Here is a 26,583-nt window from a genome sequence, read left to right as displayed (position 1 = left end):
TGATTTAATCAGTTTTTCATCCTAGGGACATTCTTCTCTGGACTGGAGGCAGTATCCAGATACTTTTGGTAAATGGAGCTAGATGATCCTCTCCACTTTGCCAGTGTTTATTTGCATGAGTAATATTCATGGGATCTTCGTAGAGGGCCCCAGGGAGAGTCAGATGAGGTCAATGCAGGGAATGGCATGGCCTCTATCCTCACTTGTCTTCCTGCCACATAAGCACACAAAACACAGTTCCTATAAAAGAGAAGTTAATATAAGAAATGGGGACATCTATGCTTATGGAAGACTATATGATAGAGAACTATCATGTGAGCTCTGCCACAGACCACACCTTGGGTGGTCAAAACATCCCCCCAGGGAAAGAGGAGTTGTACTGGCAGGGTAGCAGTCTTATAGAGGCCACCAGAAGAGAGGTAAGATCAAGATCCTTTGATGAGACCAAAATATCTGAGGTGGCTCATTCTAGGGCACATATGAGACATCACCTATCCTCCAGAAATAACTAAAGAGTCTGTGGATGACAGTAGGGTGAGGGTTGAAGCCTACTGAAGCTTAATTGGAAATTACACCCAAAGAAATTTTCCCTACAATTATATATGTTAGAAGAAGTATTGGGGAGCCACGTTGGCCCATCTTGCTGCTTAAGTTCACCCTTGTGGGCCAATGCCTTCTCGGGAAATCTCCTTTCACTAATTGCACCTTCCAAATAAAGTGTGTTATTAGCAGCTGCATTGTTATCATAAGTTAACATTTATAGTTTCATCCTATTTTTCATATCTTCTATTTTTCAGCTACTAGATAGTATGGCAATAAGTACCTTTGAAACTGGCATATCACTTTCCTTCTGCAGCAATTTAGTTGCCTGGTACCAAAGCTTGAATTTAAATAAAATAACTATGACTGTACATTGGCCCTGCCCATTAATGCCAAATGAATGCGCTGCTGCATCAGTAAACAGCAAATTCATTATGGAGCGTTGTTCAGGCTCCTACAAATGAGCCACTTGAGTCAGACTGTTCTTCAATCTCTGTGCCTGCCTTTGCGTGTCATCTACCTAGGAAGGTGATGCTCTGAAATCGTGTTAAGAATTTTAATCATGTATATCCTCTGCACATTGTGTAGATAGGGAAAAAAAGAGGACTCCTGCTTCCCCAAACTCCTGTTCAACCCCTGCAGTTTTCCTCACCTTGGATGATGTATTCAAGACTTTGATTCATTTCTCCATATTATAACCATCTCTTTCACAGCTGGGCTGAAGGGAGGGAGAAAGGGTGTGAGATAGCTATAAGGAAAGTCATGATTTAAGGGTCAGAAACCTTTTAAAAGTGGTGTGCTGAGGTTTGGGGTTTTTTCTTCTACTCTGTCCGAGAGGGGCTATTTGCTGCCACTGAACCCCCCCTTCAGTCCCAAGAAGCCATGTGCCAGGTGGCTTGGCTAAAATTGATTTGCTCACTTTGGCCTTATAACTATCACTATTCATTCAAAACTTATTGAACACTAACAAGAATTATTTCATTTAATCCTTTCAGCAGCACTAAGAAAGGCAGGCACTAGTATTAGCCTCTACTTTCCACAGGAGAAAATAGGAGCTTGGAGAGTATCAATAACCTCATCTACGGTCGACCGGCAATAAGACTTTCAAACCTGAGTCTGCGTGCCTGCAAGACCAGTGCTAAGTACTGTGCTGCTCAGCTGCCCAGCAGTGCTAGCGAGGGAATAAAATCCAAAATCCTCTTGTTAATCACTGGAGCATCACACTGATGGATCGTGCTGCAGATATGACTCTCTCCCTCAAAGCGGGGGCCTGCTTTGGATGTCTTCAGCTCACATTTTTAAAGTCGCAGTCCCAGGGTTTGTACTTGGCCTGAAAAACTTGAACCTGCATCTGGGGTTCCTGAGACCTACCACTCCTCGGTCTCTCCAGAGAAGTTGATTCAAACCATTCCTTCTATCTTCTTCCTTTGTATCCTTCATGAAAACCCCTGTGTTGTTATGGTTTCACAAAGGTAGGGATTTACTGGTGCTAAAATGCCTTTCCAATGGGTTAAAACTATAGGAAATATAAAAATTAAGACAATGCTTGTCAAATATATGTACTATTACATTTAGCCCCATATTAACCCCTATATAAAGTGATACCATTAGTGTTTGTACTAACAATATTCAAAGTTTAGTTCACATACTGGTATCAGTCCACAAATTGTTACTAGTCTGCAATAAAATACTGTAGAAACTGACAGTAAATGTTTAGAAACTTTAAAAGCAATTCCATGGAGTAATTTTATGCCTATTGAATTTAAGGATAAAAAGGTATGTATTTCTAGGAATTCATTTTTATTGTATTATATAAAAGTAAGAGTCCATAAATGGGCTGGAAAAAAATTTTTTTAATCTGGCATTTCAGTACAGACAGTTTGAGAAACCACTGGAATTTATACCTGAGGGAACCAAGGTTTGATTAGAGAGGTTAAGTAATTTTTCCAAAGACACACAGCCTAAGGAAAGTAGAGCCATAGTCACTTTCCTCTTAAACCTTGGGGACTGAATTTGTAGAACTCTACTCTGGGCTTCTCTCTCTCTGAGTGCTCCCTTTAGGGCCTCTGATAAATCTCTAGGTTTTAACCAGGCCACATTCACTAGCACAGAGCCAGAAGGTGAAAAACCAAGAGCCTCTCTGTTCATTATTTACATTCAGCATGTAGTCTGTTGTTCCCTCCCTCAGCTAATCAGGTACCATGGGATCAGGCCAGTTTGGAGCATCAGTCCCAAGCAATTTCTTTCTACCTTGGTGTCTGGGGCCATGATACCATGTAGCACTCCCAGTTTCACTCCTTGAGTGAGATGATTTCCAGCAGTTGGATTCTAAAACCCAGATGTCATTTAAAGTATGACAGAGACAATCTCTGCAGGAACCACATCAACATTTCACAGGGCGTGCGGCAGAGATTGTGCTGTGGTAACATCGCTTAGTCACTTGCCTTACTGAGGACAATTAATCAGAGGCAACACAACCTCTCTTAACTAAATGGGATATGTTGCAGAGAGTCCAGGCCCTTTCTAAGAGCATTCGAGTCCCCGCCCCACCCTTGCTTTGGCACTGTACTTTGACAAAGGAAAGTACCAACATGGCCAATGTTATCAAACATCAGTAGAGCTACTTTTTAAGACTGTGGCACCTATCCCCTTGATTTGAAAGTCATTAGAGAATATCCGCCAGGTCAACCAGGAGAAACTTCACCACCAACAGAAATCAAACCTGTAGACAGACTTGTCTATATTCAGAACCTCTGCTCCCAAACATTGGGCAAAGCAGAGAGAACTGAGATGTCAGGGTATAAACAAGTCTGTCGCCTGCCTACTCAAGTTGACAGGATTAAGGCTCAATGCACCGAAGACTGCCATTTGGTTTGGTTTTTTTGTTTTGTTTTGTTTTATACAGGGCCAGTAGATGAAACCAAAGGAACAGCTAGACCAATGGATCCAAAATTGTGTTTCTGGGAGCCCTAGGGTTTCTGGGAAGGTGTCATATGATTATGGGAGGTGATGAGAGAAAAAGTTAGGAGGGTAAGGAGTGGGCCTCTCTCTTCCTTTTTTAACTAGAGCAGCCATGCTTTCATCCATTTCTCATTTCAGATTCTCTATAAGATTTAATTTCCACTCCTTTAAATTTCCCTTTGAAAACTTATTTAACTACAATCTTATTCCTAAACATTTTGGTTTGATTTAAGTAAGTAAGTTTTAAGCCTATTTTAGAATTAAATGCAATTTTTTTTTTTTAATTTTAGTAACTCCAAACTTTTATTTCAGAATTATTTGGCTGTAGAAATGAGTCAGACATCTCATTTTAACTGAGACATTTTTGCCAAACAAAATGAAAAGAAAATATAAATATTCTCTCCCCTTGAAAGAGAACTGTTGCTACAGGGCCTCATTTTCTTTTGTTGTAACAACTTTTTAAAGATTTCTTAGGGAAATTTAATGCTGAAAATGGGGAAGAGAGTAATGCCTTTCTCTATTAAAATTTTTATTTGAATTTTAAATGATTCATTTAAACATTTCACAACTGAAGCTATTCTCTAAGGTCTTGGTCTATAAATAAGAAAAAACTTCTAACCATGGAAATGGTGTTCCATTGAGCTCTATAGTTAACCAAGGCATGATAACACTAGGAATCCTATGAAATTCATTTACAGATACAAGTGGGATAAACTAACCTATGATATTCTAGGTCCGCAGACTAGAAACCAATAAATCCAGGTGTGATGGAGCCATGCCCAGAGATATTTGTCATTTTGAAAAATTCCCAAGTCTCAATTTGAAATTTTATAAGTTTTAAAATGCAAATATTAGTCCACATTAAACTTATTATCATCTTTGTAGAACAATCTGTATCCCATTAAAAGATTATTATCCTAAGATTCCTTTCCACAGTTATCATAATTACTGCTCATAATTCTTTATGTACATTATCTCTAATATTCATGGTAATCTAAGAGAAGTATTATTATACCCACTTTCCAAAGAAAGAAGTCAGGACTCTAAAAGTTAAATGACTTTCTTAGGGCCATTATAGCCAAATAAATAGTAGAACATGGCTCCAAGTCCTTCTACTACATCACACTTCATCACATAAGATTAGAATCCATATATCTACATTGAGGGTATGAGTTGGCATCACTTTTATTGAATGCTTACTATATGCCAGGTACTTGGCAAAGCACTTTGAAGACAGTACCCTTTTTAATCCTCACTATGCCACAAGGTAGCTATCATAATTATCTCCATTTTACAGATGAGGAAACTAACTGAGGCTTAACCAGGTCAAACATCTTGAAATATATGAAGCCATATCTAAAGCCCAGATCTATCTGCTTCCAAAATACAAACAAATGATACCAAATTTGTACTTCTGAATGAAGAATTCTTCTCAAGGAATTACATACCTAGTCTCATGATGCCTCTATTGCTTATAATTTTTCTAAAGTTCATCTTTTAAGGGTGTCTTCTTAGAATCAGTTTATGAATGAGTTAGGAACCCCCCCCCAATCTACTCTATAGCAACACTACATTCCAGAAGACTTTTGGATTTTTCTAAAAATCAAAGTTTTCTCAAATAAGGATTTGACATCACTGAGAATCAGATGTGCCCCTGACTTTATAGTAACTCCAAGAATGTTTTGAATAATTATAGCACCATGGGATTAAGTTTGTAGTTTTCCTGGGTGCTTCCATGAAGAAGCAACACTTATTTAGGGACATAATTTCTGCATGTTCTTTTTAAAAAAAATCAGTACTGCACAGCTCATGATTATCTCTGTCCCTTGTTTGGCCAGCTATCAGCCACACTCTGTCTATCCCCAAGCATATTTTCTATAACTCCCCTCACATAAGGATTCGTTAAAGAAACGCAGACATATCTATATGAAGGAAGCATTAACCTACAGAAAGGAATCAAGGGCAGTGATTCTTTGGGAGGATTCCTAATCACCCGGAATTCTTTCCATGCAACTCAGAAACTTTCTCTTCCTTTTCCCTTAGACAAAAAGTCCAACCTGGCAAATGATCCCACATTCCCCCTGTAATGACAGGTCACTTTTAATATTAACCCCTATTTCATGAAAACCTTCTCAAAGGCTCAGATGAAGCCTACATAACTGTAGCCATTGAGCATTTTGATTAAAATCAATATAGCTCTGAAATTCCAAATCACTCATAAGATATCACTTTTGAGCTAAAATCCTACTAAGTTGGGGAGAGATTGGCATTTAAACAGATGTCAGCAGTGTTTTGGGAAATGTAAATTGAGGTACAGATGGTGACTGCTAGGGAGTTAAGAGCATCTGTGTTCTATGAGAAAAAAAAACTATATTTGTGAAAAAAATTTTAAATAATAACTGAAACTCCTAACTCAATTTTGAAGGCAAACAAAAAAATATCCTCATTAGATGGCTCTATTTTATAACTTTCCTATCATATCAAAGATGACTCGAATTTCTGGATCCTGGATATTAATTAAATTCAAGATGGGGAATTGCACCCTATGTCTTCAGTAAGCCAAATTTAGAACTTCTACTCCAAAAGAACAGCTACATAACCTTGGGAAAGACTGCTGATTCTTCTATCTTGGCCAATTTTGAATCTCAATGTAAGCTCTAAGGAAAATATCAGTTATCTGCTATACAATGGTAAAGATCAGGCATCTGGAGTCAGAGAGCCTAAATTCAAATTCTGCCACAGCTGGTTTGTAGCTGTATGACCTTAGGTCACATTACTTCTCTAAACCTCAGTTTTCTCATTTGTAAAATGAAGATAAAAATAACGGTACCTGCCCTCATAGGGTTGCTTAGAGGATTAGAGTTACATGTAAAGTGCTTAGAGCCTATGGTAAACATCAATAAAAATTAGCTATTATTATTATAGGCTTTCTTCCTAGTCCTGGGAGATCTATACAGGTCTGGGTATCATTGACCTACTGTCTCCCCTGGTCCCACATCCCCACCTGTGTCTTGACCTAGCAAGAATAATGACCTAGAAATCTGGATCTCATGAACTGGTAAATCTTTAGTTTATGCAGATCATCAGTGGTCTAATAAAGGACCTTTTTTGGTCTTTGTAACAGGCCTCTAGACATTTCCCATCAAAGAATCAGCCACTCCAAACAGGCACACTTGCATTTTTTTAGGTTAGGTCCTTTTGCAAGCTGCAGAAAGCTTTTCAGGCCATCAGGATAATTCACAAAGTTACATTCCCATTAATGTGATTAATTCTCTACAAACCTGAGTGTGCTAAAACAGTTTTCCACTAAAAACCCAATTTAAAACCAGGAAGAGACTGAAAATCTCTCTATTCTGTCTATTCATTTATTTGTTTGTTTGCCTTTAAGGATTCTTATGCTCAGCTGCTCATATTAATCCAGTTTTTCAATGAGTTTTCTCCTCCAGGGAAAATCAAGAAACCAAAAGGTTAATCAATTCAGTCATATTAAGAAACCTTGTAGGAACCATATAGGAATCCAGATTCATAGGTTAGAGTTTAATGTGTTATACACTGTGCCTGATTGGAATGAGTTTATGAATTAGATCCCATACACAAATGGATGCATTTAGCTTCGTTCATAGCACATCCGCAAACTCATTTACCAGATCCATAAGCACTTGTAAACATTGCTAATGGAGTTTGCTAAATGAATATTATAAACGTAATCCAAATGAGCTCTCCATGGAAATTGCAAATCATATGAAAAATATAGTGCATTTGGTTATAGCACATTTCAGGAACGGTATATTTTAGTTAATTGTGTTAGTATATTATACATGGCTAAATGTCAGCACTAGCACCTAGAAAAAAAATTAGCTCTTTCTGCTTGCTTAATACCATCTGATCTAGGGTATTGAGTATTATATAACCCATCAATCAAAGGTTCTTTATTGCTAAAGCTGATTTTCCTAGTTCACATTGTATCCCTCAGAGGAAGCTAGGGCACTGGGGAAGCTGCGTAAGCTCCGTCGGCCCCTTAGAATCTCAACAGGATCCCTGAAATAGCTTCCAAAATGATGCCTTGGTGCCTGAAACGCTTACTGCAACTTCCAAGACAGCCTTCTTCACACTGGGACTTGACTCAAAAGTTATGCTCTTTAATTAATAAAATAAAAATACAGAGGAAGTTTTAAACATATACTTTGATCTTTTTTTCAAATACAGTTATATCGTCAACCACATATTCTATAATTTAGAGTTACTTTACCTGAATGAAAATTCTGTACTCAAGTTGTTGCTTGCCCAAAGCACAAGCACGCCATAATCTGAAACTCCCAATGGTTTTCTGGTCTTGGTGAGGATTTATTTCAGGCATTAGAAAAGTAACGTGCTATTCAAAAATGGAAGTCTGATGCTTTGGCAAGTTCAGTTCTCTCAAAATGTGAACTCATTTTTTGTTTTACAGAGTGAGAGACTGGAATACAAATGGACAATGATCAGATCGTATATAAAAGCAGAACTCTGACCCACAACCTGAAGCAACTTGCCCAGGAAACCAACTCTACAATAGCTTACCTCCTACAAGTCAGATTTCTCTCCGCTAGTAACAATCCAGGAAGCCAAACCATAATCCCTGTAGCAATGAAACCCAAACATCCAGGTCTTGATTAAGAGCTGACAGCTTCTCTAATTTTTGTCCCTGCTTCCAACTTAGGACCAAGCAAAGAAAGACAAACACTCATCCCTAACCAATCAGCTAGGATGCCCCACTTCTTGGTTAGCCCACCTACAGCTTCCCCATGCTAGCAGACTCCAAGCAGAACATATCTGAAGCCTTCCCTTTCTTTCACTATGAAGCTTCCCCATTCCTCTGCCTACCTTTAAGTCTCTGCCAAAGCACAAATGACGCAAGTGGCTGGCTCCCTTAACGTAGCAAGCTCTGACTAAATGGTCTTTGGTTACTCTCATCAGGTCTTCGTTATTTCTACATGAGCAACCCAGTAATGGTTTAGAGACAAAAACAAGTGTTGAAGTATATTTCATCTAGTTCATGGAAAGGACTGTTGGGGCTGATATCCTGGTAGAGATTGTCCTTTTAAATATTAAAGGATCTATGTTATTCTGGAGAAAACCATTCCCAAAATGCCACTTATATAAATAAGTAGATTTCCCAAGAAAAGAAAGCATGAGCCAAGCTAGTGTAGACAGCAGTGAAACTGATTTCTTAGTAGCTAACATTTCTTGAATCAGTACTCAGCCCAATTTCATTATTACTCTCACCACCAAGTACTACATTCAGCTCTTTTTTGAGCCCATCCTGAACATTATTTCTCAGTCCCTCCTTCAAAGCAAATCTAACAGGCAGGGACTGTGTGTGTACACACAAAGATAATAATAGAGATGATAGATAGATAGATAGATAGATAGATAGATAGATAGATAGATAGATAGATAGATAGATAGATAGATAGATAGATGATAGATAGATAGATAGATAGATGATAGATAGATGATAGATAGATGATAGATGATAGATAGATAGATAGATAGATAGATAGATAGATAGATAGATAGATAGATAGATAGATATAGATAGATAGATGATAGATAGATAGAACCCCTCATTCCCCCACTACCAGCCCCTGTCCACAAGTCCCCAGGCAGTGAAAGAAGAGCACTGGTGCCTGACCTTTATGTTTCTTTGTTTCATGTATTATTTCATCTTTATCCCATTTTTATTATTTGTTAACTTGGATGCAGTTCTCAACCTAGTTAGAGACTACAAAACAACAATAAAACCTTATCTTTGTTTAGGCCAAGGATAGAATGGGCTGAGTAAATAAATATTATGGTAAGTAAATTAGTATACTGACCAAAACCCAATGCTCAAGTTTTGGAAAAATAGGTCAAACTTTATTTATTCAGTTATACTGAATAAAACTTGTTTGTGTTTTTCTGTTTAGTGTTTTTTTTCTTTCTGATTTTGAAAGTGTTTGAAAAATCATGCAGTGACCTGGAATTATCATTATGTCCACCAATTATCACTAAAAAAGTGAAGCACAGGCAGGTATCAAATCTGGCCCACATAAAAGGGGTTTTCCAAGATGCTCTTTTATTTTTCCCAAAGGATGCCACCACCTTATACTACTTTGAACGGACTCAAGACACTATTTGAGGATAAAAATGTCTTGATTACCCAAGTATAGAAACTATAGTGCAAAATGTGAGTGCTTATTTTCTCTTTAATGGGCATGTCTCAGATGCCATTGAGAATCATAAACACCTGTCTTTTATATCACTATAGGATTTTTCAACCAGAGATCTTTAAATGTGACATAAAAATATTCTTTGTAATGAAGCTTATCCTATATTTCTAATCAGTTTAGCTGGCCCTCTGCACATTTTTCTGGTTCTTCCATTCCATTTTTGCGATGAGGTGACAAAAGCTCAACATAATATTCTAGGCAAGGATATGCTGTCAATTTATATAATGGCACTTTAATATTTTCTACCTTATTCTCACTCCTCTCCCAGGGACTTATTTTTAGCACTGTGGCACATTGAGCAAAGCTCGTGATCTTCTTCTTGAAAGGTTATGGCTAATTCAATATCCATCACTGTGTGTGATTAGCTTAAATTGTTCTTTCAGGTGTGCATCACCTCACACTTGCCCGTTTCAAATTTCACCTTCATCATATTGTCCAATTACCTACATTGGTTAAGTCTTGCCGGAGTCCCATGTGGTCCTTATTGGACTGCAAATTTAGGGTCATTGAATAATATCACTCCTTTATTCACCTCATTTTATAAATGGTTCATAAATATATTCAACAACAAAACTCTTTCCAAGGATAGATCCCCAGGGCATTCTGCAATTAACCTCATTCTGCATCCACAACTGGACCCGACCCCTATTCTCTCAGGGCTCTTCCTTGGTCTTTTTAGTCCCTCGCGTCGTTTTTACTTCTGAGGATACAATGACAAAGTTTTCTTATCAGATGCTTGGAAGGTAATTTATCAAAATGCCTGTACAGGTCAAAAAAGCTCATCTGCACTCCTGGCAGTGTTCGTGTGATCAAAACTTAAGTAGCAACCAGTGTACACAGTACTGTAGCCAAAGTTATGCTGATGAGTCATTTTGTATTCTGCTCCCCTCATTCTTTCTTTCTTCTTTTTTTTTTCTTTTATATGAATAAAGTGCTTACTTTCTTCTAGTTATTTATAAGTCCTCTGGGCTCCTCTTATTAGGAGTTTTACAGTCTTTGGACCTATCACCTGCCCACCCTACCTCCTTATTTGTTCAGAACAGTAACTGGATTTGACTTGAAACTCACATGGGTTTGAATTGGTTTATAATTCATACCCAGTGCTTTATTTACCTACTCCTATGGAAAATATACATCCTAAAGAAAAGAATGAAGTTTCAATGTCACCTTGAAAAGGAACGGTTTTACAATGCTGAGTGATTCAATATGTGGAGTTAATCCAAAATGCATTTTTACTCATATTGGCCAGGCAAGGGAATAAAAATACTTCTTAAATAATTGGTTATTTACTCCCAAGGCATAGTTTGACTTATATAACTTTCTAGCAGGACACCCTTCACCACAGAGAACAAGGGACATGTCTCTCTATGTGTTTAGCTCTCTATAAATATGAATTCTTAATTCAGATTCACTGGCATGACAACCTTGCTACCCTGAATGCAGAATTTTGCACTGTAAGTCCCCTCTAAGTCCTCCCAGATAAATGCCCCCTCCAAGCTGAAAGGTTAAGTGGTATCTCATTTAATCACACTACTTACCGTATGAAATCACACAAATACAGAGATAGATTTCATTTATTTTGAGACTCTAGCAACAGTTAAAAAAACTGAGAGAAGGAAGCAGTTATCCAAATAGGTTGTCCATTTAAAAATATATATTGTATTTTCAAAGATCCTAAAATGCCTAATGAGAAGTCACTTAGTGGTGCAAAGTGTCTCCTCACCAAGGAATGTTCCATTTGTCTCCCTAGTTTGTCACCCCTTGAAGCAAAATGCATAGGAGCAATGTAAGGCTGCCCTTTCAAATTAGAAAAGCAATGCAGGACAAGAGGAGATGAAATAATAATGCCTCGTTGAGAAAAGGACAACCCATGGTTCTTAAATCCCCTTCTGAGCCTAAAATTGAGAGTTCATTTCCATACCTAGATAATGTGTAGATTCAGGCTAATGTGGGCCTGCTATTTCAGAGCTGTGATGTATTGTAAAGCCTTCCTTAATATCTTAACAAATGCATTTATGGGTAGTTTTAGAGAAGTGGTCATTTAGCACCAGCATTGCTACCACTAGCATAAATCAAATACTTTTGGATTGTACTCCAAAAAGAAGATGAACTTCTCAAGGTGGATAATAACTTGAGAGAAGATATCATGCCTTACACTTATTTCCTCCACTTCCCTCCAGTTCTAGGCATTTAGTTCAACAAACAGCTGCTTAAGTGTCCTGGCTTGGCCATTTTCTCATTCATTCAACAGAGACTATTGACTGCCACTATATGGCATTACTCATGATGCACATTGAGTATAAAAGTTTAAACAGGACTCAGACTGAATGAGGTTCACCTTTAAGCCCCACATTGTCTGGAAACCCTAATTAGGGTTTCCTTACCCTAATTTTGCTTTGATGTTTCTATGACTTCCTGATATCCGGAAGATTATTACAATACAAAAAACAGCAATCAAATACTTTATTTTCCCTGCTGGGTTTCCCCTTGCCGTATCCACCTCTTTTATAGAGCATATAGTCAGTCATGCCAACCAAAGCACTCAGAATGTAAAATGCGACAGCATGAAGAACATGTTTGGGCTTTGGATAAACGCCAAAAGCTTTAACAGTCATTGAAGATATTCACACACAAAACCTGGCTGATATCGCTCATTCTTGGCATTAGGATTCCTGAAATTATCCATTCTACTGAATTTCTATTTTCAAATCTATTTAGTAAAGTGAAAGGTGTTTCGCCATCAGTAAAGTATTTGTCAGTTATAAGGTCCTGTTGAATTCAGGTATCATCTCAAAGATGTGGGGGAAAGGGGAAGTTCTAAGTTACTACCTCCAAGTTGCTGGAGGGCCATGAAGTAGGAAATACATTTATTTTCCCTTTGTGATGATATATTTTAGCAGAAATGCTTCATTTTTTTTTGTTTTTAATTTGAATTGACATCATAAAAAAAAGCTTAGATTGCGGATCCTGTTCAGCTATATTTTGCATGTGAGAGATCTATGTTGTCATATTAAGGTCTCTTAATTTTTTTCTGACCACTCAATAAAATCTCTAGTACTTGTGACAGAATTTGTACCATTTATTCCTATCTACCATAGATGGTTTATTGCATTTGTCATTTAAATATATGAAACTATAATACTTTAATTTTTATGGAAAATATTTCCAAACATTAAGATGTATTACTGCCTCCAGAGTCCTAACTTAAAGTGCTCTACATAGCCAAGCCCCTATTTCCTTCCTGATGAGGACTTTTTCAAAGTCTGAGAGGGACTCATGAAATGTTTCTCTCAGTTATCTTTTTCTTAATCTCTGGCCATTCTTTTTATCTCCTTTCTCTTATAAATTCCTTTTTTTTTTCATTTCTTCTCTCTTTGAGATTTTTTTCACCCTTTCCAACTCAAGCAAACTGCAGATTAATCAAAAGAGGGTAAGAGAAAATAGTGCCCACAAAAAATGAGGAATGGAGAGGGAAAGAAGCAAGAGTGGAAGAAAAGTTTAGAAAGCTGTTTCTGGTGGCTTTGATAAAGAATGGCTCGGGTCCCAGGAGGCAGCCACTGGGCCTCTGGCTCTGCCTGTCTCTGAGTGCATTTATGCAAAGGGCTGAGGCAGTGCTGCTGAGCAGTTAGCCATGGTCCCTCTCTCATTTTCCTTGTTCCTCTGCTTCAATTTGGCCTCAAAATAGTGGACAGAAGGAGGGATTGGGGAGTACAGACTAGGGAGGCAAACAAATTAAACTGACCTTTGTCGTTTAAAAGCATCCTAAAAGGCTCTGATTACAATATCTTGAAGTCCTTTAAGCGCTCCTTCAGAAATGCATTTTCAAACAAAGATGTAAACCAGTAGAGGAACATTCAGCCTGTTTCCTAGAACTTAGCACAAATCCAGGCCCAAACCAATCTTGGGGGAAAAAATAATATAAAAAAGCATATAAAATTTCAAACATAATATGAAATTGTAACTTTATACACTATGTCGACAGGTTCTCCATGCTACATGATGCAGAAATATATCATCCCTTTCCTAAGCTCTGTAAAACTGACCCAAAATTCTTCACCCAAACAACAGGAAAAATAAATGATGACTAGCTAGAGTCATTTGCTCCCAATTTTCTGAGGAGCCTTTGCTGTGTTGGAGTCCTGCCCCATCCCCACCTCAGGTGTTGGAATCAAGAAGGGCTCTGCAGGCAGCCGCTGTTACCTAGAAACCATGTCAAGGTGTTGAGTGCCATAAAGCAGGCTAGTTTATATTCCTGCATTTGTCTCTCCAACACCCTCAGTTTTATCATCCAGGAAAATTAACCCATGACAGCAAAGTGAAAGGAAATGAAGTAAAGGGGTTTTTATCAGGCAGCACTGAATGAGGTAAACACTGAACACTTAAGCAGCAAAGATATGTGATGATACGTACAATACAATACAAACAAAAATAACTAACAAAGAGTGTATTCGTTAAATAATCCTACTCGAAATAACCCTACTCTAAAGTTGCAAGAAAAGAATAAAAACTAATTGCAAAGTTTTCCTTTATTCCTGGTACTGTCCAGAATTGGTAAATTGAACTCTTCTAAAGTTGGGTCACTTACTAGAGAAGCTGAAATCCTCAGTGGAGGATTGATGGTAAGTGCACTAGATAAGGGATTGGTTGATACCTAGTAAATACTGGGTGAGCTGAGCCATTAAGAATTGCATAAAATATACACAGAATGTGAATAAGTTTGACTGGAGAAAAACAATAGTGACATTAATTTAGCTCATCAGCTCAAACATCCTCAAAACTAGAATCATCTGAGCTCATTTTTTTACATGAATGCAAGTCTTTCATTAAAGCTTCAACATATCATCAAATGTTCATTGTCTTTCAGGTTTTTAGGAACTAATTTCTAACACAGTCTTCTCCTGAAATATCGTGCTTTTGAATTAAAACAAACAAAACTCAGTACAATGGACAAGTTATTTCAAGGCTCTGTCTGAAATTCTTGATCACTTGCTTTTGCTATAAAGGTGGTGACTCGGTTCCCTAATTTTGGTCATCATTTCACAAAAGCCAATTTAGTTACTTGACTTTTTTTAAAAATCAAGTATGGAGTCTGAATAGTAAATATTTCTATTCAAAGTGTGAACACAAACATGTTTTCTTAACAGTTTATCCACTAGGGAATATTTTTAGAGATGGGTGATGTTGATCTTGCTCTAAGTGCTCCTAGAGCAAAACTGTGTGTGATTTCCTTCAAAACTCAAGAAACAACATTAATTGAAAAACAAGGTGCCAAGAACCTGACTGAATTAAGCTGTGCTTGCAGTGCCCTCTGTTTCCTGTGTTTTATCTGCCATGAGCTATTCTGGCCAATGATGAGGCCCCCAGGCTCTCCCGTTATCTGTTGCTTTCATTGTGTTTTATACCATAGATAAACCCAAATCATCATCTACATAAGCCCAGAGCAATTTTAATTAACAGAAAAGAGCACTCAAAAGTTTAAAATCAGGACTTCAGAATGCAAAGAATAGTAATGCCAAAGAAATGCAATTTCCTTCTGTTGCTGGATCCCAGGTGAAGCAGATTATTGTGGTTGTAGATGCTTTGTGACTTGGAAGGAAATATGTCAAAAATCAAAACAGTTTTAAAAACAAGCTGGGAAAAATCTAGCTAGAGGAATAAAAAGTGTAAAAGCAGGGGTCTATCATCTTACTAAGAAAAGTATAAGATAGAAATCTAAAATCTGAATGGGAAAATCTTTAATGAAACAAAGAAATGTACCCCATTAACTATAAACCTAAAATGAGCTCCTCGGGCCCTAGGTATAATTTCCTCATGACGACAGGGTGAGAGTTTGGGTGGCGTACCAGACTGGACCTCACTCTCACGCCTGGGTGGATGAAGCACAGAGGAGACGTGCAGCACAGCAAATCTTAATGATTGTCACACTGTGCCACATGTTCAGTGGTGTGACTGCCCCCAAGCAAATAGTAAAAAAAATGTTTTTCTCAGGTTAGTATAAATTTAGAAATTCCAAATATTTTATTATTTTTGTTGTTGTTGCAGAGTGGAAGTGCTGGCTCTTATGTTTGCTCCTTAAATCCTTCCACAGCTCTCCAGGATAGGGACTGTTGGCCACAGTGGCTGTCCTGGTCAAGGCCTGTCAGAGGCAGGTCAAGGACAAGGATCCAGACGTTTTTCTCCTACGCTTCAGTATTATGCCTCAGGCTATAAGTGCCAGGAGCACTTGGCTTCTCAATCATAGGAGAAAGAAGAGAAAATAAGAAACACTGCATGTTGCAGGACAGTAAAGCTGGGAGCACTAAATGTGGGTGTAGTTCTCACAGTATATCAAGCAGGAATCTACTAGCTTATCTATCACTTGATTCTAGGTGGACAGTATTTTCAGCCACCCTGTATTGTAACATTAAACTAATTACCCTATTACCTATATAATCCAAACAGATTCCAAATTTATGGAATAAATTAAAAATCTATTCTAATCCTACCTGGGCAGGTAGTGAGATGGGTTTAGAGAAAGGCAGGGCCACGTCAAGACCACTCATCCCATCTTGAGTCTGGCTGCCACTGCCTCGTGGTACCAGGAAGGAAAACAGCATTGTTTGTGGGAAGAGTACAAACAGTTTGACCGACTTTAAAACATGCCATTTTCCTGATGGATACCTGAAAGTTGAGGAAGGTGTCAGGAGTATGAACTCGCCTGCCTTAAACACTGGATTTGATATGGTCTTTACTGATCCCTGTAATCTAATCAATTTTCTTTTTGAAAATGTTGAGTGATAGATTTTGTAAATTAACACTTTTTTCCTTAAAAAGTCAGAGCTGGTATTCAGACACTTCACACCAGCGTAGCCATGCCAGTTGTTCGCTGCTGGCATCCATTCTCATTTGTCAGAATTCCTGTCTGAGCTGACCAGCTGGTGAATATTTTGAATAGCATCCCTCTCTGCCTAACTTCAGTGTCTATGTTCACTTTTTCCTTTATCTATTATTTGTGTTCATTATTGGCCCAGGTGGATCTGATAGGAAAGCCAGACTTACTGTTTACAGCCTGGATTTTAATCCAGCTCCATCTCTTAATTAGTTATGCGACTAATTTCCTGAGATCAGTTCCCTCATCTGTAAAACAGACAATGATATAAGTCCTTACTGATAGGATTAAATTAATTTTTGCAGAGTTCTTTGATCAGTGCTGGCTCATGATAAAGTACTCAATTATTGGCAACTATTATTATTGGGCATTTAAAGGGCAAGCCTCCAGCTGCCTTCCCTGTCCCCGCACACTTTCAACATTCCCCTACTGATAAAGTAAAGGAAGGGAGTACAAGATGTAAGACTCTCATGATAACCACCACAGGTTATTTGACAAAAGAAGGAAGGAAAACATAATTTTAAGCCAACCTCCTGGGGCTCAACACAGATTTCTTGTAGAAACACCCCCTGCCTGAAAGTAAGGTACAGATATCAGGTGAGTTCAAACATGCTGTATAATGCATTTTCGCTATGTCAAGAGCATCGGTTTGTATTCTGTGAGAAAAACTAGTCTTTTAATTCATTTATTCATTTGACAAGTCTTTTTAGACATTTGTGAGCTAGTTCTTTCCCTACTTTAATATATGTACATCTGGGCTAAATGTAGTTAACATTTGTTGAATACTTATGAAGTAACCGGCACCATTCTAAGTGCTTTGTGTATATCAACTCACTTAATTCTCCTAACAGACTTAGGAGGTATAGGTACTATTGTTATTCCCTCTTACAGAAGACTAAGCTAAGCCATAGAAAGATTTTTAAATTTACCATAGATTATACACCTAGCAATAATGGAACAGGGATTTGACCTAAACCTTCTGGCCCTAGAGCCGTTGTATTAACGACTGTACTATACAGCCTCTCTTTGGGATACAACATACATATAACTTCTCAAAATCTCTTACAGGTCTAATTATTATTTCTTTGACATTCGGCTTTGAATTAACAATTGGGCCCAAATATACACCTACCACTTACCACTCCCTGCCTAGGTTGTTCCAAACAAGTATTTTGAATTGAATTGAGTACAGAAGTCCTTCAAATGAGAAAGATGACTCAGTAAATTTAAGAGGTAGCACCTTGAAAAAAAAAAAAGACTATCATAGAAAAGTAGGAAATACAAAAAAGCACAAAGGAGAAACTAAAATTTATCCATTATTCTACCTCCCTGAAATAATCATTTTTCATCATTTAGTTGAGTTCTTTCAACTTACAATTTTCTAAGGAACAAAAATATTATTTTATTGAATATTGATATTATTAATTATATGTAATAACACATTTCAAATTGATAATCATATTAATATATTTTATTATAATTATAGTTAAGAAGATGTGAATTCACAGTAATAAATTAAACACATAATGTTGTAGAAATAATTAATGTATCCACAAATATACATATGGAACAAAATATAAATAATATATAGGTATAACTAAGAATGTGGATTTTAGACTCATGGGTTCAAAGAGCTGGCTATGTTCTTTACCAAACTGTAAAACTTTGGGTAAGATAAGTGAGCTCTCTATGCCTCAGGTTCCATGTTTGTAAGGTGGGAATAATCTCCTGTATACATTGTAGGCCTTGGGGGGGGGGGCATTACAAGAAATATATGAAAATCCTTAGAGACATTCTGGCACATAAGGGGCACTTAATAAACTTTATTTCCCCTCTTCCCCTTCTCTGTGCTATTGAGCTAGGAGCACACTCATGTTTTCAATGGTAGGTGACATTTATTTACTTGCTTATTTATTTATTTTGCTAATAATAGTGAGTCCAGTGAATATTGGACTCAACTCAAGCATCGATGGTCTCTGCAGAAGACTTACTTATGCTAACTTTGCTTCATTACACATCATTTATTATATCCAAGTTTCATGGTATGACAGTATGTACTTAAACCTGAAGAGTGCACAAGCATGTAACTTTGGCTTCGATTACAATTATTGATCTAAGCTTTCTGGGTAAAACCTAGCAGCAGTCAGCTCTTACCTAAGCATGTCAGCTGGTTAGAATGGAGAATTTAGATAATTGGGAAAAACAATTTTTTCCCCCTTAAAATCTCAGGCGAACTGCAATCCTATTTCAGACAGGATTAATTTGTTTCACAAGCTATATGTTGGACAGCCATGTTTTGGAAAATCTTTGCTGAAAATGATTACTGTCGACAATGGCCTTGCTTTATGCTTTATACTCTTCCTTGACCTCTTAGTCCTGTGAAGTCCTGAGACCTCCCTCTCTGTTTGGTTGGTGTTTGGTCAGTTTTTCTATCAGGTCTGACTTCCTGATTGCAGAGTTCTCAGGCTCTCCGCTCAAAATCACTCAAATTTGGCACTAGGACTTTCTACAACTACATAGGTGTGGATAGCCATATTCCTATTGTCCTGACAATTTCTGATTCTATTTACTAGTACACAAATTCCTATAATAGGAAATTACAGAGGCATGATGCTCTTAACTTGTTCATTTTATATACAAAATCATTCCTTTTGCCAGTGAATGGGTTCCATAGGTGATACTATGAGAAAAATGTATTAGTTTCCCTGTCTTTATATGGGGCAAGAAACAGTACCAACCTGTTTCCTGGAAGATTCTTCTCTGGTACTCAGAAAGTTTCCTCTAAAATTATTTCTTTTTTGCTCTTATCAGAGATCTCCCCTGCCCCCAGTTTAGCATCTGGGGTTAAATCCTGTCCTTTTGTTGCCTATGAGTTTGCTGTTTAATATATGTATATATGCATACATACTTACACATTAAAACATACATGTACATTATGCATATTTTATATACACATATATGTATATATCATTCAAGGTACCATAAGAAATAGTTACACTTGCAGGAATTCAACTTAAATGATGGCAAAATTGGTTTTCTAATTAGGTCACTGCCTGTTGTTTTTCTCAGCAGCTCTGCTCTCATATGAATCCCGTCCGCTCCTGAATCCCACGCACCATCCATAGCTTGTTCCCTTCCTTCCCACTGTGCCATCCTTTATCAACCGGAGAAGTCAAATCAATCCTTGGAGTGTTCTTAAAAGCACCATATGCCCAACAGAAGAGCACTTGAATTACTCTGTATACCAGAACCTGCTGTACATCACAACAGAAACTAAAAACTAGGACATGGTGTGATCTTATAATCCATCAGAAACTATCACCTGAGGGCACTCCCTCCTCCATTTATTGTATCTCCCAGAATCTCACTTCTAACAACTAAATTAGTCAGGCACTTAACAGGGTTTGGGGTGCAAATGACTTCTAACCTAAAGCTAGCCATTCTGCTTTTTTCTTTATAGGCACCATTTATTTATTTTTTTAAGAGAACAATCTGGCTTCTACATAATTTTAAAAAAGTGAAAGCAAAGAAACTTTTTTAGCAACTTATTTGAGTGACTTTCTTTGGGAGCTTCCCCACAAAGAAAGAGGTAATGACAGAGTAGATATAATTAGTTTAAGAACTTAAGTAAATGATGTAAATTTTTTAATACATAAATATTCCGGATAATTTTTTTCAGTTCTGTGACTTACTTTCTATATTCAAGTTCTAGCCCTGCCTTATGAAAAATTTTCAGCTTGCCTCCATTGTATTTTTTAACTTTGCTCTCAGGCCCAAAAATTGTATCTTTTTGGGCCTGAGAGCCCAAAAAAGGCTGTATTTCATTCTCATGTCATATAGTTTAGGGTCAGAAAGACTGAGTAGCCTCCCTTCACCCTTAGCCTCTTCTAGAAGAGTCATTTTGAAAGAACATAGGAAAAATAAGCCACATATCAACACACTTACCGTCCAGGCATAGTGTGTGATAAGTAAGACTAAATGGCAGAACCTACTAAAATGCACTTGGATCTTGCAGAAAAGCTATAAGTGGTGACACCAATAGGAGAAAGCAGGATTGGAGATGATCACCTGGAGCAGCCTTGAAAAGAAGGGTTGGGTATGGACACAAACGTGAGGGTGAGCTTACTGTAATGGGAGCCATGATGGAAAATTCTAACTTTATGGCCATATTCTTTACACATATACATTTTTTCCTAGAAAAAAAATTTCCATAGGAATGAAGGTGATCTAATCTGACTATTAAGCTGTAGTATCTAAACAGTTATTACATTTTAAAATAGATTAAAACTAACACATCAAAAATGCAAAAGTCATATAACTATCCAGGTATATAAAATTGCAATGGTGAAACTAAATTCTTAACATGTAGCATGTCAAATTGCATTCTATGGGTATGTATTTTCAGGTATTTCATCTGCTAGGTGCATTAAAGACTTGGTTACAAATTATTAGTACTAAATTATTATCTAAAAAGAAGACAATCTTTTTTAGAGTAGAAAAACAATTTTATTGATAGTTCAAAGTCCTGGGTTTGAGTTCCACTCTTCTCCATTACTGAAACATGTCATTTAATCACACTGATCCTGCTACATGTACTTAAAGGGATGCCCTGAGAATCAAGTATCCTGAGGGGCAACATGAAAATGAAAGATATCCCCACAAAAAGCTTTGGGTACTTAAGAAAAGTTAGGGTGGATTATAGAAAATACTTTCACCCCTGTGCTATTTGGTTTCCTGCTGAATCAGTTTTTTACTCATGAGGGTATATATGTCGCTGTCAACTTAAGATTAAGAGCACATTTTATGCCTAAATATATATTTGGATAACATATTCATATGTATTTTATTTTCACCTATATGAAGTGGCGGCATTATTTAAATATTAGCATAAACTGCCACAGGAAATGTACTAATTCAGGTAAGAAATAACGATGGGAAGTGCCCTCCCTTTTTGTGAGAGGGAAAGGCAGGTCAGCAAGCTGATCTAAGTAATTCAACAGCATCAAGTTGCTCAAGTTCTAAAATTAAGTTCCTAGCAAAATGCATTGCTAAAGAGAAAGGGGAAATTAAATCTAAGAAGCTAGAATTATCATTACCTGTGTCCTCTAAGTGAAAGTTAGGCATCAAACCCCCTGGACTCTCTGCATACCTTCTAAGAAAAGTTAGTCTCTTAAAATTTCCTGTCATCCTGCAAACAAGTTCTGCATCTCCCTACAGCTGGGCTCCAATAAGGAAAGAGAGAGTAAAAAGTTTTCTCCAAAGATATAGCTTCAGTGTGGGTTCTGACCTTCCTATGCCTTCCTTGGCTGAAAACTGTCTCTCTCAGGCTTTCTTCAAGCCAGGATTCCGGGTGCAAATCAGGTTCCCCCAATGAAACCACCCATATGAGACCTGATAGACCGTAAGCAAGGACATGTGGCATGAGGATTTCGTGCTTCTTGTCCAGATTCCTTGGCGTCAGGTGGCAGCCACATCACGGCCTGTGCGGCCACATTCTGTGTTCCGAGTCTAACGGTGGCGGCGTCCAGACCCCAGCTTTTTGATCCCGGGGTTGCAGCTGCAGCCGTGGGTTCTGGAACTAGAGCATTTCATTTGCAGCTTCTTGATTGCCGCCATTCCTAACTGCAGCAGCGTAACTGGGGCTCAGCTCCGGAATGCTCTAGAAGGCACTGCTGGAGGTCAGGCCTTGAGTCCTTCCTTCAGTCTTCCAGCAATTCTCTAAGCACCTAATTCCCCCGTCACATCCCTTTCTGCTGAAAATATCTAAAGCAGGGTCCACTTTATGAATTGAAGACTGGTGATGAAGGTTTTGACTCAAATGCCTACTTCAATTAATTCTAACGGCTACCTGGGGCGATGTGGTTAGAAGAACTTGGACCCTGAGGCCCAAACTCTGTGGCAAATATTGTTTATACCTGACACGGGGGCACTACACATTCGCCACCTCAGTACACGTTAGCCTCACTTAACAAATTGCTCAGGGGTGGGAGGGATGGTGATGTATGTATGAGTAAATATAAAATTTGAAAAGACAGGCAAAATTTCAAAATTTCATTTTTATTTAAACAGAGATAGAATGAAAATGAACCGGGCACACCAAATTTTAAAAAGATTGCATAGGGGAAAATGCTAAGAGTTATTCATAGAAATGCTAATTGAATCATCTACGAGTTATAATTTATTATATTTGAAGTAGCAAAAGTTACTTCAATACAATCCCACTAGTCTAAATCCAATCTTCAAAAATACAAAGGTCTGGCCATTTTGTTCTCTGAACTTGCTGAATTGCTCACTGCTGGGAATGATTTTAAAGGATTAATTTTAAAGAAACTTCAAATCAAAAATCAAAGTATTAGAAAAGAATATGAACCCAGCAACAACAACACAAACAAACCTCCGTTCCTGTTATTTTGTAACTATTTGCAAAGATGTAAATAGTTAGTTTGGTGAGGGTTTTCCTCCCATTCTGAAAGGCAATCATTTTTTTCCTGAGAGTGTTAATACTTCAGTCGTTTAAGCTTCCTAATTTGACGCTTTTTGGTTAAGAAGGAAACCTTAAGTGAGGAAAGGAAATGCTGAGAGGAAATTACTTGAACAGAACTTAATAGTTTTGTGATATGAAGCTGTGATCACATTTTTTTCACAGTATGAATCAGTCATATAAATGTTTGGTTTACTTAGTTTCTTAATTGATATGAGACTAACCTGGGTGCAGCTTGTCAGCAAAATGTTACTTTTCATGAGTTAAACTATATTGATTTCATTATTAATATAACATCTCATATTTATAAGTGAAACCAGTTTAAGTGGGCTTTTGGTCAGCATAAAGCACATTTTTTAAAGTATGTTTTTAAACGAATTACTGGCCTGTGCTATAATTTCAGTAAGCCTGCTTCCTACATGGGGATTTGAAGATCATGGTTATAGTTACTATTAGTGTCAACACAATGTAAGTAGGGTTCATTATGAAACTCTCGGGGGATTTCTAAAGTGATTACATTCTCTTTGTAATCCACGAAAAGGAACTCTTCAAAAGATAACAATTCAATGAGATGAGATGGGAGCCATCTGGTTCACTTGTAAATCATATCCTTATTTTTTTAGTTATGTCATTGCTGTTCTGTCCTATTTGCACCAGAGAATAAAACTCAGGAAGGTTGGTTTTCATCATTTTTTTTTCTTTATAAAAATGGAAAAGGGGTTGAACATCAGCTATTAGTGCGGCCTCCTGCCTAATATCTGGCAAAGGTCCCCATCAAAACCAATTTTCCAAACTACCTTTCTTGATGCAATCAGATGTTTATTAATGGTTTCATGTTGTGAGAAAATACCTGATACTAATTTTTTCTTTTGAATTTTATACCAATCCTTTTAGTTTTTATATTACCCACATGTAATTTTCCTGACGGCTACAGAATAGGTGGTAACCAACTTGTTGCCTGGACAGCCCCCATGACCAAAAATATCTCCTAGTTCAGGTATCATAGTAATAGAGAGTTTTCCATTACCAAAAACAAATAAACAAATTAGCCCATGGTAACAAGTGCCAACCAACATGCCCTGATCAGCTTCGTATCAATTCAAAAAACGAAGAAATCCAGGGGCTCTATATATACTTTCTTGTTATGGCAACCTATTCTTAAATATAAAACTCTTAGGAAGGGTAGCACATTGAGTCCCTACAGGTTAGAAGGAATTGGCCTGGTAAATCTCTTTCTAAGTGGGTATTGGGCAACATAGGGTATGGGATCCCCAGGGTCCCTGAGGCCCTAGGAAATAAAATGGTGTTTAAGATGGTGTTTCATCTAAATCACAAACTTGATTCCTCGCCAACAAACTAACCTCACCCGCAGAAAAGTAAATTTATTTTTCCAAACGGAAAACCCTTTCTTCTTCCAAGGGCGCATTTCCCATGGAATTCAATCCCCTGATTCTCTGCCATGCCTTTTGTGAGAAGAATTCTCCTTCAAGTTTTTGTTCCAGCGCACACCCCACTAGACCCTAAGCCCAAGCCCAGCCAGCAACATGCTACCTTATGGCTTGAAACAGCGTGGCAGAGTAAGAAATGCCTGGGCTTTGGAGACAGATGGACCTGGGCTGGAGTCTCAACTCAGATGTTCTGAAGCAAGTACTTAATTTCTCTGAGATTCAGTTTCCTCTTCTCTGTATTGGGGTTAATGCTGCCTGCCTTAGAGCGGCTATGGTAGGCAGAATAAGGGCCTCCAAAGATATCCACACACTAAGCCCTAGAATATGTGTCTATGTTGCTTTATACGGCAAAAGAGACTTTACAAAGTATGGACTCTGAGATGGAGAGATTATCAAGGCCCAACCTTAAAAGTGGAGATTTAAAAGTGGAGATCCTTTCCAGGCTGTGGTCATGAAAAGAGGACAATGGAACAGAAACAGAAAGAGGGCAGGGTGAGGACTTGACCCACCATTGCTGGCTTTGACGCTGAAGGGGGCCAGGAGACAAGGAATGCACGTGGCCTCTGGGAGCTGGGAAAGGCAAGGACACAAATGTCCCCTTTAAGACTCCAGAAAAGAACACAGCCCTGGTGACACATGATGTTGGCCCAGTGAGATCCATATTGGACTTCAGACCTTCAGAACTATAAAGATTATAGACTTGTTTTAAGCTACTTAGTTTGCAGGAATGTGTTCCAGCCTCAATGAAAAACCAGTACAGAGGTGTTGTAAGGAAGCGTAAGTAGAGGGCCTACCATACAGTCTGGCACAGCTTAAGCCCTAAACAAGTTTCCTGCCACAATTCATCTAGGAAATTCTAATTCATTTATTCACACACACACCAAAAAAAGAAAAAAAATACAAAGAAAAAGAAGAAGAAACACTTTCTATGAGCCAGACACCATTCTAGGACTCATGGAGTTTATAGCGTAATCAAAGGAGCAAAATCATGTTTATGCCCCGAAATAATTTTTCACTTTCTACATATACCAGACTCAAGTAGGCATTGTTCTTCTTGTCGACTGTACCACAGGGCCCCACACATTCACACCAACAGCTGCACGATTCCCATCCTAGCCTTCAACCCGCCTGCTTAGGGTAAATTTGATTCTGAGGAATTCTAAGTGGAATTCTATAGAATATTATTTCTGCTTTGTTTTGCAGTCACAAAGCAGATAAAAATTGAACGTTACTGGTAGGTTTGATGTTTGTGTGCCTGTCTCTGATCATACAACCATAAAAAATCTAAAGGCCCAGCCAAAAATACCACTATGGCCTTGTAATGGCCACAAAGCAGACAGGCTCAAATCAATCACTTTAGAGGGTTAGGTGGGAGACAGGGAGAGGAGGCAGGAAATACTGGCACTGCTGCTATGCCCCCTAAAGCTTTCATATATATAAATACTGAGTTAAACATCTATTTTGGTAAGTTCAGACTCACACCATTGAGTACAGTTGAATGGGACCTAAATTCAAGCTATTCTTCCAAAAGAGGAAGCACTACAGAAGAGCATTTTTAGACCAGCAGAGTTACCTGGTCTTCCTTGCCCTCCTGGTTCCACTTTTCCTAGAGCATTTGCAATTTTATATAATTAATTCAAGGTGCTCAGACCACAGTGGAGATAACACAGTTCTATGACCAGTCCTTGGATGAAATGCTTCTGGATGCAATGGACTAGAAAGCCCTTCATTATCTTGCCCAGCCTGAATGCCGCAAGGTCTTCTGCCCCAGACTGACTCTTCCTGGTAGGATTAAGGTGACTCTGTATCAAAATTAAAATCTCCTTCCAGTGGTAAGAATCTCACTCAGACATCAGCATCCGAGAGCTAGTACCCCCTGAGGAGCACCCAGAGAAACATATTCTCACCTTGTGATGATCTTTATAGTTTTACTCTGCTTCCAAGTGCCCCTTTCTGCTATATTTGAATCCCAGCGAGTGCAGGGAGGGCCTGCTAGAGAGGTACAGGCTCTTTTTATTAGAGCATGGTCCCTGGTTA

Source organism: Miniopterus schreibersii, assembly GCF_964146895.1.
Source record: "Miniopterus schreibersii genome assembly, chromosome: 1".
NCBI classification, from domain to species: Eukaryota; Metazoa; Chordata; class Mammalia; order Chiroptera; family Miniopteridae; genus Miniopterus; species Miniopterus schreibersii.
This window is presented reverse-complemented; position numbering follows the sequence as displayed.